The 20,036-nt window shown below is 40.4% G+C and overlaps 1 protein-coding gene and 1 long non-coding RNA gene across 2 annotated transcripts in view; one reads left to right on the top strand and one right to left on the bottom strand.

The window, feature by feature from the left end:
• The window catches only part of LOC114546238 (uncharacterized), a 45,555-nt gene extending 27,844 nt beyond the window's left edge, over positions 1 to 17,711 (top strand). The window contains exon 3 of the long non-coding RNA XR_003690992.1: positions 16,793 to 17,711. This is a non-coding gene — a long non-coding RNA (uncharacterized LOC114546238). The remainder of the gene's footprint in view (positions 1 to 16,792) is intronic.
• nr3c2 (nuclear receptor subfamily 3, group C, member 2) overlaps positions 1 to 20,036 on the bottom strand; it is an 80,073-nt gene that overhangs the window by 45,271 nt on the left and 14,766 nt on the right. The window lies entirely within an intron of this gene.

Consider the following 20,036-nt stretch of genomic DNA (forward strand, 5'->3'; position numbering starts at 1 on the left):
AAAAAAGCCTTCTAAATTCAGCAGATTTTCATTTTGGATTACTGCTAAAAACTGTAAATAAAATAAAAAAATGTAATCAGCAGATTCCGTTTGGGCCTGCTCATTAATATTGTACTTCATCACATGTTATACCCTAAAACATAATTTCAGGTTCAAAACAAGAGGTTAAAAACAGTTATTGTAACTTTGGCTCAGGTGACCTTCACAGGTATGGCTGACTATTGATGTATATTTAATAAGGTGAAAGATTTGCAGAGGTGTATGTGGCTGCCCTTTCTGAGCGGGCGCCCATGTCACCTTTTTGGGCCGACCAATGTCAGCAATGGTGAGGCAGACTGGAGAAGTAGACAGTGAGTGGACAAAGGACAGAATGAGACCAAGCTAGAAAGGAAAGGAAGATATTTAAATAGTGTTTTCACATTAGAGCTTAGATCGGGCCCAAAAAATCAAGCCCAACCCTACCCGTGCACGTTGTGTCCGAGCCCGGCCCAACACATTTAACTGTAATTATGAGCCCAAGCCCGATTTTTTTACTGTAAAACGTGGGCCGTTATAACTGATGTTCTCAACTACAATTATGAGTTGTTTGAACTACAGAAATCTGTTTAGAATGATCTTAATGAATAACGCAACAAGGACGAAGCATGTAAACTGCGCTATTTTTTTATTCAGAATGGAATGGATCACAAATGGATCAAAATGAAGAAACGTAAAAAAAACAACCCTAGCTCCCTCAACCGAATAGTGTGGGTAACCAATCAAGGCAGCAACATAATCAAAGCCCTGGAACCATATAGGAAACTTTCTTGTCTCGATCACCTAATTAATACTGTTCCCTAGCCACGGTCTGCATGCTGACGCACTGGCCGACAACAGTCCTGCAGATGGGGGAAGACACGATGTAGCACAGTTTACCTCGCACTTAAGTCATGTAGCCTACCCAGAGCTACGGAAGAAGCTGGAGAGGCATAGCTTTCTCCCCACTGAATAAGGCTAATAAAGTAATGATTAAAAAAAAACACAAATGCTTGATCGAGGATAGCGGCGGAAAATATCGGCCACGGGCCAGTCGGGCCAAGTTCTGGCTCGGGCTCGGTCCGAGAATCTAAATTCTATTTCACATCCACACATACTGACGTACAGTATTTGCTGGCTGATTCTGATGGGATTCAAAATGTATGAACAACCACAAGAGGACCGAGCTAATGCTGGCTGACATCACATGTCAACCTCTGCCATCGACTGTAGCCGGTCAATGCAGCTCAGGTGGGACACAGACACCTGACGCTTGGTCTGTACTCCCTGTTGGTCTGTACTTGGATACGCTTTATGGGACCCTGTACTGAACCACCCAAAGGAATTTTGTATTAGGAATTTTCAATTGGATCACTCTGCGTATCATCTGGTATGGGAGGGGGCAAAGGTTAAATGACATTCAGAAACACACTGTTGATGAACCAGATTTCTCTGGTTTTGAACAGGCATTTGGGATAAGGCCAACTCAATAAAATAGAGCCATTTAATGCGGAAATGTTCCATATTATACCTTTTTTAAATGTTATCGCCCTACTTGCATATGTCCTCGTAGATGTTGCCTCACTTCACCACATTTACAGTAAGGAAAAACTGTTATGCATCATGGAATGTACTGTTCATCATCAGACTGAACTGTCCTTGCCCTCTTTTCTCAGGATAGCAGTCACATGAGCACAAATGTATTTATTAACATACAGTTGCAGACACCATACACACATATGCACCGCGTTGTAATTCCCTTCAAGCTGCACTTTTAATAAAGCATAACATCAGGCTTTACCACTAAGTCGCCCTGTTCAAATACAAGATTCGCCCAACCAAATACTCCTGGGGCTCAGAATATCGCCCACATTTTCCATCCTAGGGAAATACTGTCGATTCAGAGGTTTCTCTCCTTCTTCTCTCTCTCTGCTGCTCTTCCCTTCGCTACCTTGTGTATACATTGTTGGAGGTGTATAAAACTTTGAAGATTAGGGTAAATACATGACATCTTGAGCTTATGGCATAAATATTTAAGAATGTGAGACAGGTGGAGAAGGGAGGAGAAACATTGAGTATCTTATCTGAAAGGTGTATGAGGGTGATGGTTTTGTTACGAAGAGGAAAAATAAAGAAATAGGATTTTTGTCTGGCTTTTCTATTTATTTCCTAAAGGAGACCACTCCAACCTGAGTGGATTTAAAAATAAATATTTTAATTACTTTTTTTCTGAGCAGGAGTTTAGTCTCAAGTGACATACTGAGCTCTTAAACGGGAGGCCATGGGGATTTACACAGTGAACAAAGGATTCCCTATTGAAACACGGGCTTTGTGCTGCAGCAAAGCAGCTTGTAGCTCTACATTTTCTATCTATTCACTGTTCTGCTTCATGTTGCGAAACCCGTCAGCGCTAATGAGTAGCTTTATAAGAGGAAATAGAGCGTAATTGGTTTTTCTGAGCAATACAAAAACATGGTGGAAAGATGTCGGTGCATCTCATATCAAGCCACTTTATTAGGTACACCTTTCTATTACCTGATTGGACCCCCTTTGCCTTCAGAACTGCCTTAATTCTTTGTGGCATAGATTCAACAAGGTGCTTCAAACATTCCTCAGAGATTTTGGTTCATATTGACATGATTGCATCACACAGTTGCTGCAGATCTGTCGGCTGCACACCCAATCTCCCATTTCACCATATCTCAAAGGTGCTATACTGGAGATCTGGTGACGGTGGAGGCCATTTGAGAACAGTGAACTCATCGTCCTTTTTAAGAAACCAACTTTAGATGATTTGAGCTTTGTGACATGGCCCTTTATCCTGCTGGAAGCAGCCATTAAGAGATACGTACACTGCAACCGTGCCACGTTCAAAGTCACTTAAATCACGTTTCTTCTTCTGATGCTTGGTTTGAACTTCAGCAGATCGTCCTGACCATGTCTATATGCCTAAATGCCACGTAATTGGCTGATATTTGCTGATATATCTGTGTTAATGAGCAGTTGAACAGGTCTACCTAATAAAAGTGGTGAGTGAGTGTATAGCTTCTACCAAGACCTGACTGGCACACTACATCCAGATTTCTGACACCATATATTGTGGAGCACATTGACAGCTTCTCAATGTGGCATTGACTCCTCTTTATGTACTCTGCCCCCAGGGTCTGTCTGTCCACAGAAGTTATATATGAGAAATCCTGTCATAACAGCCATGTTACAGTGTGAGGCATGCCCATTTCACTGGGATCCCTGGCCAAAGCATACAAACTCTGGTTACTGTAAATTCAGAAGAAATGCCAGGCAGCTCTGAACACATTTGCCACCACCAAATCCCCTTGGGAAACAGAGGTCATAATTTCCATTTAACACCTACTGCTCCTACACATACATGTTACGGCTTATAGCCTCGCATGTGTAAAGTGTATCTAAAAGAGGCATATTTTTCTGTGTTTTATAGCTTAGAATAATAAATCCATATAAATCTAAAAAAAAGGCCCAAACCTGAGCCCTGCTGCTGTGCTGTAGATGAAGGATTCTCTACCGTTCAAAATAAATCAGCAACGGATGTACCAAAAAAAACAGGGGTTTTGTATGCTGTCTTTTTTTTTTTTTTTTTCCCATGCCTGGATCTTATGTGTCCCCATGTCCCCACAGTATCTAATTTATGATCCTCTGTAGCAAAAGAAAAAAGCATTCCTGTTCACAAAATGTGTTCTTTTCAACACAATTTAAACTTTTTTTTTTTCAAATTTAAAGGTGCAATATGTAATATATTTAGTGAGATTACGTATTTAATCAAAAATGACCACATTGTGTCATCAGATATTAAGGAAACATGCTAAGTTGAAATACTATGTTTTCTGACAACAATGCTAAAGCCAGTATTTTCTTATTTTGAAAGTTCTGTTCCGTGACAGAATTTCTGTTTGTGTTTTGGCCTGTGTGTTGGTATCAACTGCCTATTTTGACAGCCAGGCCAGTTTGCCAGATATACCTGTAAAAATGCAAACCCAGCCTCCGGGATTTACGGAGATAGATTCATTCTACCCGCCCTAAAAAATCACCTCGCCATCTTTCTAAACGGTTGCATAACCAGAGACGTGGTATAACACGGGTAAATATTGGAGAAGCATTTAAAAGATGGAGACAGCTTAGAGCCTAAAAGGACACAGAGTGCAGTTGTGATGTTTAACGTAGTCCCCAGAGAAGAAGTTGGTAATTTTATAGTAAGATGATTCCCACTTTCTTACAAACTGGCATGCAACCATAATGTGTAATGTACTGACTGTACAGTGTATAGACAAGCTGTATAACGGGTCTGCAAGTAGTAGTACCGACAATCTCCCCCCTGCCAAAATTGTTCCCTCGCTTCTGTTCAGCGGGTGTAGCCGAGAGACAGTGACTGTGCCCTGGGTACAGACAGCCTTTTTAGCGGCAGTTGCAGTGAGGTTAAGCCGAGGAAAGGTGGCTGTCAGTCGGGCACAAAGCTCCGCAAGGTTGTGTCTTTTTAGCGGTCGTTGTTGTTACCGTTAGTCAATAAAAGGTGGCTGTCAGTCGGGCACAGAGCTCCGCGAGAGCACGGGCTTTTATAACCGTCAACACAGCAGCATCTAGCAACTCCGCTGCGCTGTGGAGTAATCAAGCATCAAGCTAACGTTGACATTGTGGGACGTTGCGTTTAGCGTTCTCAACCGAACAACTCCCGTGAACTTCGATGCTTGGGAGGAGGGGCCGGGGGAGATGACTCTTTTGAATTTGGACTGCACTAACCATTTTAAACGCTAGCTGTCAGTATAACATATTGGACCTTTAAATTTAAACAAATCTGTTTAACCACTTTGTGTTTGAGCTCCTCCTTCTACCTTCTCCGCTGACTTGATTCAACCTTCCTCTTGTGCCACCTTTTTTTTTGTTGTGGGCTAACTTTGGCATGGAAATGTTCTTACCCCAGCTGCTGCTCTTGCACTGTCAACATTCCTGCTTTCTCAGCCATCACGTCAGAGCTTCTCTTTACGTCTACCCTCTTTCCCGAAACACACACTGCATGCATTATCCCTGTAATATTTGCCTCCTGCTGAGCAACTTCTTCTAATTGATGTGGATTAAAGCCGTTTGTTGCAGAAGGCAAAAATGTGCCACTGTGGAGCCAAACATCAACAATAGCCCCCATTTAAAAAAAAAAAAAAAAAAAAAAAAAAATAAAAAAATAAATCAATACATGTTTAAGTTGAACTGTCTCTTTAAACTCATTGCACCCCAAAGCCCTTTTGGGCCTGGGTTGAACGTACAAAAACTTGTTTTTGTTGTGATAGCATCAGTTGTAATTAACGAGGAGCAAATGCTGCGTAAATGAATCTGTCTGAGCTCCTCGCCCTCGGCCATCAATCAAAAGTAATATGCTCCCTCCTGATTTAATAGGGTTAGAATGGCTGCCATAGTGCAGCACAATGCTATGATGCTATGTGTCCTTCATTAAAAACTATTTAACGGGGGCCATTCTGGTATTCTTTTGTCCCCTTTTCATACCTGCATTTGAAACCCGATGCACAGGGAAGAGGCGCGAAAAGAGCAGTCAAAGAGTTTAGCCATCCCTTGCAGCCACAGCCTATGATGCTGTTCCAACAGTCTCACACCCTAGGGAGCCATTCTAGTCACACCAAATCTATCCACAGAGACAACTATGGTCTAACAGTAAGCACAGGCTGTTTCAGGTCTGTCTGTGCAGCATTAGCATGTATTCCCTTGGTCTTTGGCCAGGGAAACGGGAGATTCAATTTCCCCGTTTCTGGTCCAGTGAAATCAATGGCCGCAGTTAGGAACAGCAGAGTGTGAATGATACAGACTAATTCTCTTGGAGAGGGAGGTTAATGTGAAGTGCACAAGGTCAGTGCACTTATAAAGGTAACTTTGGCTTTGCCTGCGACTTTGGCTTCTGTGTTTTTTTTCTTTCCCTTCTGTCTTTTTTTCTTTCTCTCACATGAACACACACGCAGCCGCAGAGTCCCTTAGTGGGTTATTTCTCCTTCACTCGTTCACTCTCCCCTTCTCCCTCTCTGTCTCTTTCTCTCAGACGGTACTCTCCAGCTCCCTGAGTTTTCTCTTTCCCACTTTTATTCCCATTCCCTTCTCCTATCTTACTCCCCTCTTTCTGCATGCTAAGAACGTGTCTATTTACACATCACAGAGGCTCAGAGAGAGTTGCGCTACAATAATTGGATTATTGAGCAATCGGCAAACAAACATAAGACACAAGGCACAGTGTCAATATGGCACGCTTGTATCATTTGAGGTGGTCAAAAGCAATCAAAGTACTAGCATGAATGAAGCTGTCAAACAACTTGCTGTTCTTGTTTAGTGTGTTTAAGAAGAAATTGTGGTGAAACGTCAATAATTGCTTATTAGGCGTGAAAGGAATCAGTCCTCCGCACAGACACTCCTCATCCTGCTCAGTCTGGTGAATTTGGATGGATGTATATGTCGCAAGGCTTAAACTGAGCCCAGCAGTGAACAACACAGTCTGTCTGTGGCCGCAGTAAAATAGCTTTGGGTTTCTATTGTGTATTAATGTCCAGATGGACAGTTGTGTTGTAATCTGCTGTGTGCTGTAAACTGGCTAAATATAACAGCAGCTTAATTGAGCGGCAGTATAAACTGAGGTAATGGAAACTGGAGAAAAAAAAAGAGATGAAGTTTGATGGAAGATCGAAAATACATTTCCTGTCATTTTTATTAGGATTTCAACCGAGGATTATTTTAGTGATTGTTGGTATAGAGTTGGAAAATGGCAACTAACAGTCCAAAACATTAACATATTCTTTTTTTTCATCATGGGAGACTAAAGGCTCAGTCACACCAGCTTTTGAAATGGTGAAATGTCTTGGGGAAGTCGATTCATTTCAATGGAGTTGCTGCTGACTATCATTGTAAACTGCAGTGTTTCCTTTAGGATTTTTTTTAGCAGTGGGGGCAGGTCCAAACAGGTCATTGAGCAATCGCTATTATATTGAATCAACAGCCACGTGCAATTTAGCTAGCAGGTGAAGAACACAAACAACGAAAATCACCAGTTAACTTAATTTAAATTTGCAAGACCAGGCTTAAATGAACTGACAACATAAGTTATACGATGCACAGTTCTCAAGGACGCACACACACAATCTCAACTGGCTAATCATCCGGACAGCGTCTCTTTTTTTCTTTCTCCCTTTTTCTGCCGAGTGACCGCGCTATTCTCCGACATGCACTCTAACAATGCAGCCCTATTTCTGATAGTGTGGGGGGCAGAAATGTTGCCGTGGGGGGCTGCCACGGTCAAATCAACAGAGTAAACACTGAACTGAATAAACTCTGTTATATATCAATCCGTTTACAGTGATATATAACAGAGAAAAGCTGCAAATCCTCACATTTGAGAACCTGGAAGCAAAAAATTTTATAAAATTATTAAAATGGTTGGTGGTTAACTTTATGTCAATCTACTAATTGACTAATCGTTTAAACTCTCCAGTAATTGTTAGCATTTTGTAATTCACGAGGGGCTATTTAGCACATCCACCAGTCAGAAGAAGCTAATAATGAGAGGTTAAAGTGAGAGTATTAGAACCACTTCAGTACATTTCCTGATGTAGAAGCCCGCAACTCTAAAAAAAAAAAAAAAAAAAAAAAAAAAAAACATTTCCCCCTGAGATCCTCTAAAACAACAGCAAATCATGCAGTAAATAGCTTATTCAGTACATTGTGCATCCACACACTGTATGCCGTTTCACTATAAAAATCAAAAATTACTTTTGAGTTCAGAATATGTGCACAGTTATACCAAGAGCTTTTTCTAGGTCAAGTGAATAAACATTGCCAGTCTTGCATACTTCCTTAAGCAGCAGACAACGGGGAAAAAAGAAAGACTTCCTCCAAAGTTTGCCAAGGGAACCTGTTTCACTAACCCTAAACTTCTGGTGTGGAACGTAAAAGTTGAGCTCCTGCCCGCCTGTCAAGTTGCAGTGAGGAGGGTGTCGATAAAAATGTTACATTGGAATTGACATGCTGGCAGTCATTCGAACAAAAGCCAAAAGTCATTCTGCTTTACTGTCTCTCTGAGCACAAAGTCACCGAGACCCTCTCACTAGTTTCTTTTTTCTCCTTCCTCACCCTCTCTGTCTCCCCCCTCTCTCTCTCTGTCTTCCTCCCCTTCACTCTCTCCCCCCCCCTCTCTAAAGCCTTTATGACATGCTCAGGATTTAGGAGCTTAAATGTCAGTCTCATATCTGTGCCATTCAGATTAAGCGCCTTAAATACGATGTAAATGTATAAATCTAGGCCAATGAGTGGGCACCATTCAATCCAATTAGCCATAATGAAGGCCGTCTCAAGGAATCTCAAAAGCAATAATTTCTAATCATTCTCTGTGCCTTATTGACTCCACAGACAGACAGCTGAATATATTCTACCTTCATATAGAGACTTTTTTTTTTGTTCATAGTATGTGACTAGAATAACTTCTAGGGCGCAAGTCATCTAATACTAGAAAGTAACGTAGTTTCAATTTATCATGTGAGGTCCCGAGCGTTACTTGGTGTGTTTTGCTTCAGGTACTGGCTTATCAGATTACAAAAAACACTGCATGACAGGTGAAAATGTTATGAGGAAGGATTGTAAGGACTTTTAGAAACATCCTCATTTTACCTTAGTCTTGACAATAGCAAGGGAAAGTGTGTGTGTGTGTGTGTGTGTGTGTGTGTGTGTGTGTGTGTGTGTGTGAGTGACGTGTCTGCCAATGGAAGCCTTAATTTTTGTAGAATCAAATATAAGTAGGCTGCATTGATTTTGGAACAAACCTCTACGTTCTCGAGTGAGCTCAGTCCTGCCAAGTTTGTCTGGTCTGTCTACTCACTCTTCCTTTCCAAGCAGTAGAGTCCATTCTCTGAGCTGTGTTCAGTGTGCAGAGTTGCAATCACTCTGTGTATCCGCTATCTTTCTTGTCTCTCTCCGATGACATTAGGAGAGCTAAGACTTGGTGATAAAATATCTAGCATTTTAACAATTGATAACCACTCTCTATGCAACCCTCTTGGCTTGTATGTGGTTGGTTGTTTTGTCACACTCAACATGTCAAAGGAAAACTGAATATTGGCCTGCGATGCTTCAGCTGCAGTGGCAGAAAGTCAGGCTTTGGCTAAAACATGTCTAAAATCCCAGTCTGATGCATACAGTTAATGGCAAATGTCTCCCAAGTCACTGGCTACCAGCCAATCGGAAAAGATGACAGGAAGGACAAGAGACTTTGTTTGCATTGCATTCCTCACTCCCTTCAGGCGCCCACTGTACTGGATACTTCCCCTTGCTGTTTAAAATAAACAGTATACTGCACATGGCCTAATGCTTGTTAATTAGCGCTACACACGCACCCCAAGAACAAACCAACAATTCATTCAGACTATTTGAATTGACCCTTATCTCATTAAAGCAACTGTGATCATTTGTACAGCTGGGACAGAGAAACGTCCTTGTTCCATCATTTGAAACATAATGCTTTGATTCTCATAAATCCTGATTCATTTGCTGGATAAACCCTATTTTTCCTTAATTAAAAAGAAGATGATGAGTTCAATAAGGTGTGGGTTGATGTGTGGGGATTAGGTATGCTCATGTGGTATTTTTATTGAGACTTTCTGCTCCCAAGTCTGTCATCTGCAATGAGCAACATAAAGTAAATTGAAAGGGGACTTACACATGCCCTTTCCCTCTCTGCCCTTTTGTTCCTCTTTCTGCTTATCTCTGATCATTGTCTTTCCCTCTCTGTCCATCCCCCTATGCAGCTCTTTATCTTTTTCTGACTCTCTTGTCTCTATTCCTCTCGGTTTTCGTTGTACTGTAAATCTCAGATTCTCAGAGGGACACTCTCGCTAACCAAACGAGGCACTCTCCTTGCAGTTATTTCCGTGCTACTGTTTTATGTGGCTTTAGTGATGAATGACAAATTAAGGGGCTTATTTAACATTTTAGTAAATGTAGCTATTTTAGCTAAGTCTGCGCATATATATAGCCTACTGTACACATAATGAGTAAGTAATGTTTTTAAGATTATTTTTTTGGGCATTTTTAGGCTTTTATTGACAGGACAGCTGAAGAAATGAAAGGGGAGAGAGAGAGGGGGAATGACATGTAGCAAAGGGCCACAGGGCAGAATCGAACCCGGGCCCGCTGCGTCGAGGAGCAAACCTCCACACAGGGGCACCTGCTCCACCAACTGAGCTATCCGGGCGCCCCATTATTGCTCTTTTAACAAAGAAGACCATTACTAATGAAAGACATGGGCTCAATTCATCAAGTTACTTTAAATGTTTCCCTCTTTCCTTTTCCTCGTCCAAATGTTAAGGTTGAAAATCTTTACACACATAGCTGTATGAAATAAGATCACGTTGAATTAAGAAATTCCCAACCAATATGTATTTGGATTATTTATGTTTATAAAGCATATGGCCATTTTATAGCCCTGATGTGTTTAAAGTTGTCTTTCACGGTGCACCACTAACTCACACGGTGTCCTCTTACAGAAAGTAAAACAAATGCTGGCACAGCAGCACTTACAAATTAAGACATTTTGCTGAAGAATGTAATTTTATGTAAATGAGGGATATTGGGAAATGAGTACTGGACCACAACAATTACAATGAATGTCTTTTATCATGTCTGCATGTTTGGCACACAGGAAAATCCTTTGTTTAAAATATAACAATACATCAAGGAAGAACATCTTAATACAAAGATCCGAGACAAACATAAGAGGGTAAGAGGCTTACAAGTAGAAATATAAACCCTGTTTGTGCATTTCGTTTGGATTGTAAACAGTGTCACTGGCTTGCAAAGTGGTGTTATACTGTACGTGAAAACTTGTTAGCTTTACACCTCCCTTTTTCAGTATTACAGACTGTTTTGTCACTTTATAGGAGTGCAAAAACATCTGCAAACTAATTTTGTCTATTGAATTGCTTATTTTCTAGAAACTGAGCTAACTATGGTGGTCAAAAACTGACCAACCTAACCAATAACAATCTTAGCCACATTTATTCCAATGTCCTTTCAGCCGCCCTAACTGTTATGACTTGATCGAAATTCTTTTTATGTTGTCGTACACACTTTTTTATTTTTAAAACACACATTTTTGGTTCACTAGGAACATGAAAGAACATGGATTCTCCTGATTTTCTGTCTTTCTCCCCCTTATACTGGAGTACAGAGGTGTGTTTACACACATGAACGTGCTGTAACCCTCCCCCATTGGCACACTCTTTTAGGTGGAAGAGCCTAATCTGATTTTAATACACTACAGGGTTAACAGCTGCTGGAGGCACAGTGAGATCGACTCTGTGAGGACAGATCGGATCAATTCCCTAATCCATCTATAGGCAGCGAGTGAAAAACTACCCTGTGCTGCCTGTGAATTAGATGGATATATTCTCTTTTAATCAGATTCACCACGACCTTTCATCAATGCCATCTTCCCTCTGACCAATGAGGTGTGAAGAAAGAAGAGTTGACAGGTTTGAATGTCCTTCAGTGTCTGTCCTGTATCATTACCCATCTCTCAAAATAGATCGAAGCTATCTAAAAAAAGAAATCCGTTGTCATGCATTTACTGTGCATGGCGGAGCTTCGAGCCCTCCGTCCAACAGCAGTGTAAGTTGTGGGTTTTGCTCTCATATTAGTGAAGACACACTACTATGTTAGGGTCCAACCACAAATTATGTTTCATGTTTTGTCCTGATTTAATCATTCGACTTCATTCTTAAACGCAGACAGATTTGTGGTTGTTTTGAGTACAAACAGACAGCTTACAATTATGCCATTAGGTTGGACCCCTAATGCGCAGATATAACTACCTCCGACATATTCACCATTTACCCATCTATAAAACATGATAAATATGCTTACAATACAGTTTTTTACAATCACTTTGCTATTAATTTTATAACCTTGATGTGATTTTTCAAAATATGGGGGTATGGTGAAGGGTATGTGATTATGTGGGGTTATTTTAATGCCAAAGGCCAAGGGAACTGGCCTTTAAAAATAAAAATCTGCCGGCCTTTATGGGAATTTAACATAGGGGTGTACTTATTTATGCCCCCTGTATTTTAAGGAAGAACATTTATTTATTTACGATACATTATTCATTCACAAAGAAAATTGGTGTCCTTAAAAATTGGATTTTTCCTCATTTTTTTAATTAAGGCATTAAGATCAATTTGCAAAAGATGATTTTTTTATTCCTCTTTTTAGTCAACTTTAGCATGGGTGTCCTAATTTTTTCACGACTGTAAATTATATATCTCAATCATCAGTAGCGAGTTGGAAGAATTGGACAAGAAAATCCAAGGGCCTGAATCCATACAGTGCAATACTGTCAATACTGTAAATAGTCTGAAAAGTTGGTACATGGGACCATAGAAACAGTGTCTGGTAAACAGTAGTACAGTACAGTGAAGGTAGTACATGGGACCATAGAAACCGTGTCTGGTAAACAGTAGTACAGTACAGTGAAGGTAGTACATGGGACCATAGAAACCGTGTCTGGTAAACAGTAGTACAGTACAGTGAAGGTAGTACATGGGACCACAGAAACAGTGTCTGGTAAACAGTAGTACAGTACAGTAAAGTAGTACATGGGACCACAGAAACAGTGTCTGGTAAACAGTAGTACATTACAGTAAAGAATGATGATGAAATATTACATCCATAGATTCTGTATTCTAATTGGTTCATGCTCCACGCTAACTAGTGACAATGAATCTCTGTATCTTGAAACTTTCATGATCTAAACATGGAATATTGTTTGTCTGTTTCCATACAACTATGCATTAAGAGTAATGCAACAGGTACTTATCATTTTGAGTAGTTGTATGGATTGATAGTTAGATGATTGTAATGAAATGAATAGACAATTATCTGAAATGTAATGTGTGAATTGCTTTTTGAAATAGTAGTACTTTGATGTTAAGTTGTGTCATATTGAACAAGTGATCTTTGTTAAATGAACAAATGATCTTTTGTTTATGTGTATTGTATCCAAGCAATTGAAAAAAGTGTTAGTTTTGAAAAATGTGTATTTTGATCATTGGTTGTGAGTTTTGTGTCTAGAGTTTTGAAAAATGACGTCAAGGTTCTGAAATTAGTAGCAAAGTGATTGTAAAAAACTGTAATACTTGACCCATTGAATCCTAAAGAATCTTGTAACAATAATTCACTTTTAAGGTTTGTGTTCATCTCGTTACAGTAAGACAAACCATAGGCTACGTGAAAACTGAGCCAAAACTGAGAAGCCACACTGAAATATCAATATGGTCACTAAATGTGTGCGTGTGCCAAAACTGAGAAGCCACAGTGAAATATCAATATGGTGTGTGTGTGTGTGTGTGTGTGTGTGTGTGTGTGTGTGTGTGTGTGTGTGTGTGTGTGTGTGTGTGTGTGTGTGTGTGTGTGTGTGTGTGTGTGTGTGTGTGTGTGTGTGTGTGTGTGTGTGTGTGTGTGTGTGTGTGTGTGTGTGTGTGTGTGTGTGTGTGTGTGTGTGTCCCAAAGGGGAGGCACAAGGGGGACCAAAACCAAAGGGAGCCCACTGAGGAGGAATAATTAAATCATGCAGCCTACAGATGTTTGTTACTGTAAATACCACTATGGGACAGAAAAAAAATGAGATTGGTATGTGGATGATGTGGTATTCTGTTTGACCAGTGGTGAGCATGCATTAGACAAATGTGTATCTAAATCTTTGAATCCATGTCAGCCTGCCTGTAGCACTATCAAATGTAAACTAGACAACAGGAGGACCATAAGCCCTAAACAAACATCCCCATGAAACAATTGGCATAGCTAGCACTCATGAATGTCGTGGAGAAAAGTTTATTGAGACGCTAATCAATCAGAGATATGGGGGTAACAAGCTGAAATAAATACATTTAATAAGTTGTTTGTAAAGTTTTATTCAACACGAGCTTTTTGTGTGAAGAACAGAATGCTGCATTGAGAAGTTTCAACACAGTGTTCTTCCATTAGTTGATAAAGTCTGCTAATGGCTGTCAGTCCTCTGTCATCGTGAGTTTCTACCTGTAAATTAACAGTTATTTAAATGTTTAACTGCAGTAAGGACGAGCCATGAGAGTAGATATACAGCAGTTTATAGTGACTGAGCCTCCAGGCTAGCTCTGCTTAGGCCAGTGCCTCTCCCATTGCATCAACACATGTGACGTGCCCTCATTTTCAACACCATTAATCTCAGGGTGGCGGGGGGAGGTAGGAGAACGTGTGTGTGTGTGTGTGGGGGGGGTGAAACGTGATGCAGTAGGCTGAGCATTTGACTCAGCATTTTGTCTTGCCATTCATCTAGGGTATTTTGTAAATGGTGTGTGGCAATGCGTAACTAGATGTGCAGGTGAAGAAATGTGACAGGATGTTGTAGTTCATTCCCAACATCGGACAAGACGGCAGAAGTTGCACAAAATATTTACAGTATAATAACTTGCTATTATAAACCTCAAGCAAGCTATTTAACATCCATTGTGGTCCCAAGTGAAACTGATTGGAAATTCCCTACATTTCTTAAGACAGACGTTTTGATGAATCACTATCAGGTGACTTAATTAAGAGAAGTTGAATAAGACCCAAAGAAAACAACAAATGTGCCATCTACTGACACACAGGTTTTCCCTGTTGTGAATGTATATTTGTGGCAACTTCTGTCTAAATAATAGTGACTTTCAAGATAGCTCAGTAATGTCCACACACTAACATCAACCACTGGTTTTTCCAAAACAAGTAAGACTGTAGTTTCAAAAAAAGCAAAGGTTCCAAAGGCTGGTCTTAAATTGTACCGGTTCCTGATTGGTCAGGAACAAATCACTGATTAGTTTCTGGAAAATCTAGATCACACTCTCTTCCTCCCAGTTAACAATTAAGAAAAGTATGCAATGGACCTGTTCCAAATAATACATAAAGAAAGGGCACATTTAGAAGGATCACTACATCCAGTTATAGATGTTATTATGGTAAATATTTTAAACGCAATGTCCACTTACTCAGCCATTCCCTGAGCTTTTGACCTTGTCCATTCAGCTATATACATTTGTGTGCACCGGTTTTCTAAAATGTATTACACTATTGCCGTTTTAGATATTGCTCTTCTATAATCATACTTAAGGTCTAGTTTATTAGTAAGCAACAACAAAAACTAAAACCAACTACCAGACATTTATATTCATTAATCACTCAAGTGATACAAAGACTCTCATTAATAGATACAGTACAGTGAAATATGCAAATCTACTGTACTTTCCCCTCTCTCTCTCTCTCTCTCTCTCTCTCTCTCTCTCTCTCTCTCTCTCTCTCTCACTCTCGGTCTCTGTAACAAACATCAGACTGTACATGTGCACACATTCAGACACATACCGAGTGCCATACTTTTTAACAGGTTTTCTCTCTGTCTCTCTATAGTATGGTAATTTTCTCCTGTTCAGTTTCTGGCACCTCTCTAGTGGTAATCACTAAGGGGAAATCACCCCTTGAAACACTTGTGAGTGTTTGGCCCTTAATTCATATTGCATGAAATGAGCGTTGCAGCTTTGTTCACAGAGGAAATAAATGCCATGTCCTCAGCAGAGCTTGTCTAATACAGCCCATAGATGGGAGCTCTAATAACTAATGTCAGGGCCAAGAGAATAAAAGAACAATAAAATGGGACCTGTACCTGATCCGATAGTTATTTTCACCTAGTGATCTACTGACGTGTAATATTTCGTATATGGGGAAGTAACAGCATCCGGTTTCACCTGCTGATAATCCTCACCTATTTTATTCCCAACACTAGCGTTCATTTGAAAAGCCCAATATTTACTCTCCTTTAGTTTTTTCTTTTAACATCTCATCCAGCTCCTTAGAAAAATATCTGCCTCTTTATCTGTGAAATGATCCACTTCCTTCACCAGCTTCTTTTCTCTTCACTAACTTTGTCTGTCTGCTGTTTGGCCCTGAGCAAGTAGCATGCAGTGGGTTTAGATTGAACGTTCTGTAGAGCTGAGGGGAACTGCAGAGTCTGGTGATAATTCTGTGAGTTCATCCCTTTAAGTGACTATTATTTGATCCATTGTTAATTTAGAAATATTGAAAACCTGTATTGCTTTAAAGCAACTGCTGCATGTACCTATGATGCACCAAATAAGAATAACTTATTTCCTGGTAAAAACTTGTATTACTCACGAGGGTGTCAGCTGAATGACAAAAGGAAATTTGTCTAACCGTCGCGTGACACACTCCCTCACAATAAAATAATGATCACACTGATAATGTAGATCAACACTTAATTATAATGACTTGATGATAAATTCGGAACATTTATAAAACCAAATTAAAGCTATGATTTGGCTGTGGAAGTTGTTTTCCATGTTCTATTTAATTTACAGCAGAAAATGACAGCTATTGCTGTGTGCAAACACTGTTAATCCCTGTTAACATATTAAATGTGTATAGGCATGCATTGATTTGCAGTCATGTGTCATAGAAACAATTTAATATTGGGGATGAATGAGATCTCCATGTGCATGGGGGGGGAAACTCATTGTATTTTCTTATCTCAATCCATTGACCATGGTCATGTAATATACTTTAGGTCATATGTATAAGTGTAATTTTTGTGTCTTTCTTCTTCTGCAGTTACTGTATTTCACAGTGGTGCCTTCATACTCAAACACGTTCCAATGCGACAATCAACCCATCCTCTTAATCTGTCAAACAGGCAAACGCAAAGACAGCTGGAGTAGTATCCACATCACACCTGAATAAGAAGCTTCCTCCTGGTGAGCCTGAAATACCACAAGGCGCACGTGTCACTGGCACTGGAGCGAGTGGGTGTAATCATACTGCAATGAAGGAAGAACTTAAGGCATGTCAGCTGCATTCACAACAAGCAGGATAACATCCTCCTCCACCAGTGACCCAAAAGGAACCCGGTAACTGTCTCTCCTCTCAAGGAAGAAACTTTCAAAACCACGTTTTCACAATGGTAATAAAAGAGAGCAAACTTTCACCGGACAAAGACATATCATAGAATTGTTCTAAGATTATATTATGCCTCCTCTTAGCAGATGTGAACTAATTATTGTTTAGGAATGTCCAATAATAATGGATAGATCCACATGCAAACATCTACAGACCTAACAGAAAATGTAATTCTGGATTTTGCCACAGGTCAATAGTTTGGATCGTGGTTAAAGAATCATACTCATGTCCATATTTCCTGGTGCAAGGAATTAAATCAATAACCCACTGATGACAAATATGATTTCTGTGACTGCTGGCATGAGCAACTGGGAGGTGGTACCTTTTTCACCATAGTTGGCACGCGTCCATCAAGGACATTATTGTACGTATTTCATAAAGAAGGAATCTAGGTCGGCAAGAACAAGTGTTTCCATGTAGAAAAATGTCCCTAGCCTTAAGAATGCAGGTTTAATGTTTAATGCCACTTGAATTACAATTATGTGTGGCCAGTCCAAATGTAAAGCATTAACAATAACATGATCACCAAGATACTGTAGGCAATCCACAAGTGTAGATGTAGAAAAATATATTTATTTTAAAGAATGAGAAAAATAATGTGAAAATGTGATGTTTATGTATTAAAATCATGGTTTGTTGCTAGAATAAAACAATAAACCAAGATATGACTGCCAGGATGAAGGTGACCTTATGATTTAACTTAATCAAACTGCTGGAGCCTCATTAACTTAGACTGAACTTTAGGATTGATTTTCACAGGTAACGAAGAAGATGGAATTTGTTTTTGGGACAGTATGTTGTTCTCTACTGTTTGTGAGTCCTTTAGTCTTAGTGGACAGTGACCTGTAGCACCTCCATGAGAAAAGGAGCTAGAAGAGGTGATGAGCAGGTTGTAAGGGGTCAGAGACTATCTTCTTTGCTCACTTCAACTCAACTGAAAGAGTGGTTTGCCTATCATTTTGAATGCTTGGATAACAATCCGCTGTAGTTTTTTCTGCGTATGACTCTTCTGTGATGCCGTACCATTGAGCTGTCGAAGGAAGTAGAGACATTGTCAAGCTTTTGCAATGATGTGTTTATTGCCACCTGGGTTTCATCATTGTTGAAGATGAGGCCAATGGTTGTGTCATCTGCGTATTTACTTTTTACACTTTCCTTGGATGTTAAGTGGGTAATGTACAATGAGAATAACCATGGGGAGAGAACACAGCCCTGAGGAACTCCTGTGATGAAGGTAAGAGTGTGAGGTTAGGTTATTAACCTTCACCCTCTGTGGTCTGTTCCACAGGAAGCTCCAAATTGAGTGGCAATGGGCTGGGTCAATGTTCATACCAAAATAATGTGCTAAAACGTTTGTGTGGGTTGATGGAATTAAAGGTGGAACTGAAGTCTATGAATGGGATGGGTGTGTAGGTGTTTTGGTGATTCCGGGTGTTGGCATGGTGGAGTGAAATGTTGAATCCATCCTTGATATGGGGCTATCAGGAAGGAGATGCAGGATTTCAGGTATTATAGAAGGTTGCGCTCAAATGCTTTATTAGCTACACGTCATTAAGGCAGGTAATCTTTGGCACAGGGATGATGGTGGAGAGTTTGAAGCACAGAGGGACTGTACATTGGCTTAGAAAACTAACTACATGATTCTTGTGTTCACAGCAACGGTGACACCAGACCCAAGGAATGCACTGGATAAACCTGAATGGTGACGTACGTTACATTTTCTCATTGTCCCTTAATTACTTTAAAGGGATATTTCACCGCTCGAAACATGAATATGTATTTAAATTGGGTCATATATGTAGTAGAAATGTGAATTCTTTTTAGAAATGTATGCCTTCTAGACTGAGAAAAGCCAGAAAATGTGTTTTTGGCTCATGTGGATGAAAGACAACAACTCCCAGAATGCACTTGCTTCTCTTCCCTACAAGGCCACTCCCAAGCTGAAGTTGGATGCTGTCTAGTCTGTTGTCTAATGAGTGGACATTTGCAAGCAGGATGGATGGGACAGGTGGCCGGCTAGCGTTAGCTTTCCACCTAGCTCCAACTCCTGCCCTCGTTCCACGTTTCCGCTTTCTCGCACACCGCTTTCGAGGTCCCCTTCCCCGGCTAGCGGCATCGAGAGACACCGCAGGCTGAGGTGCTGGTCCCGTAGCAGGCGAAGCTTGCGTAGTGTGTTGAGTATTCCGTCTGTAATAAAGTTTCCTGCATATTCTCCGATCTGTTCCAATGTATCCCGGTGGTACACATGTGCGGTAGTTTGAATTTTGAGCAGAGGGAAGAGAGAGACGGTTTTAGAAGTTTTTCAAAGTTTTTCAGTTCACTTTTACTTCAGTTGATTTTAGATTTGACCTAATGTGAAGAAAATTCTAAATAATTGCAAGGTTGCTGCAGAATAGAGAGAGCCTGTTAGCTTAGCTTCAAGATGGCTGACACTGTTTGGACATTCTCACCCCCAATGGGTGTCTTGAAAATATGCGGAACTAGCTGCTACCTCTGGCTGTAGTCCATTGCCTCTGGACAAAAATGCCTCAGATGACGCAAAACGACGATTTTTGCGTCATCAGAGGGTTTTTTTCAGACACACAATACAGAGAAGTCTCGTCTCACGAGGACATGAGGGAGGGAAGCACGGTCATTCGAAAATACTACCGGGTTTCTACCGATACAAAGCTTAATGCTAATCGGTGAAGTATCCCTTTTAATGTCACTCTGACACTAAACCACAAAAAAGCAAACATGCATCTGTGAGCGTGCCCATGTGTGATTAAACAAATAAAACAAATCAATCAAGGAGTGAATGTGCACAAACTCTTCTACATTACAGTATAATGGTGCATCAGCTCCTTTTACTTCCTCCAAGGTCCAGCAGCTGCAGCGGGATTGTGATTAAAAGAGAAAGCTCCCGCTTAACAGTCGAACCCCTCAAAAAAAAGCCCCAGACTGTCTCCCTTTCAGAGCAGAGTGAAACAGGCAGCTGTAGC

This window comes from Perca flavescens, chromosome 2 (genome assembly GCF_004354835.1).
Source record: "Perca flavescens isolate YP-PL-M2 chromosome 2, PFLA_1.0, whole genome shotgun sequence".
In the NCBI taxonomy this organism is placed as follows: Eukaryota; Metazoa; Chordata; class Actinopteri; order Perciformes; family Percidae; genus Perca; species Perca flavescens.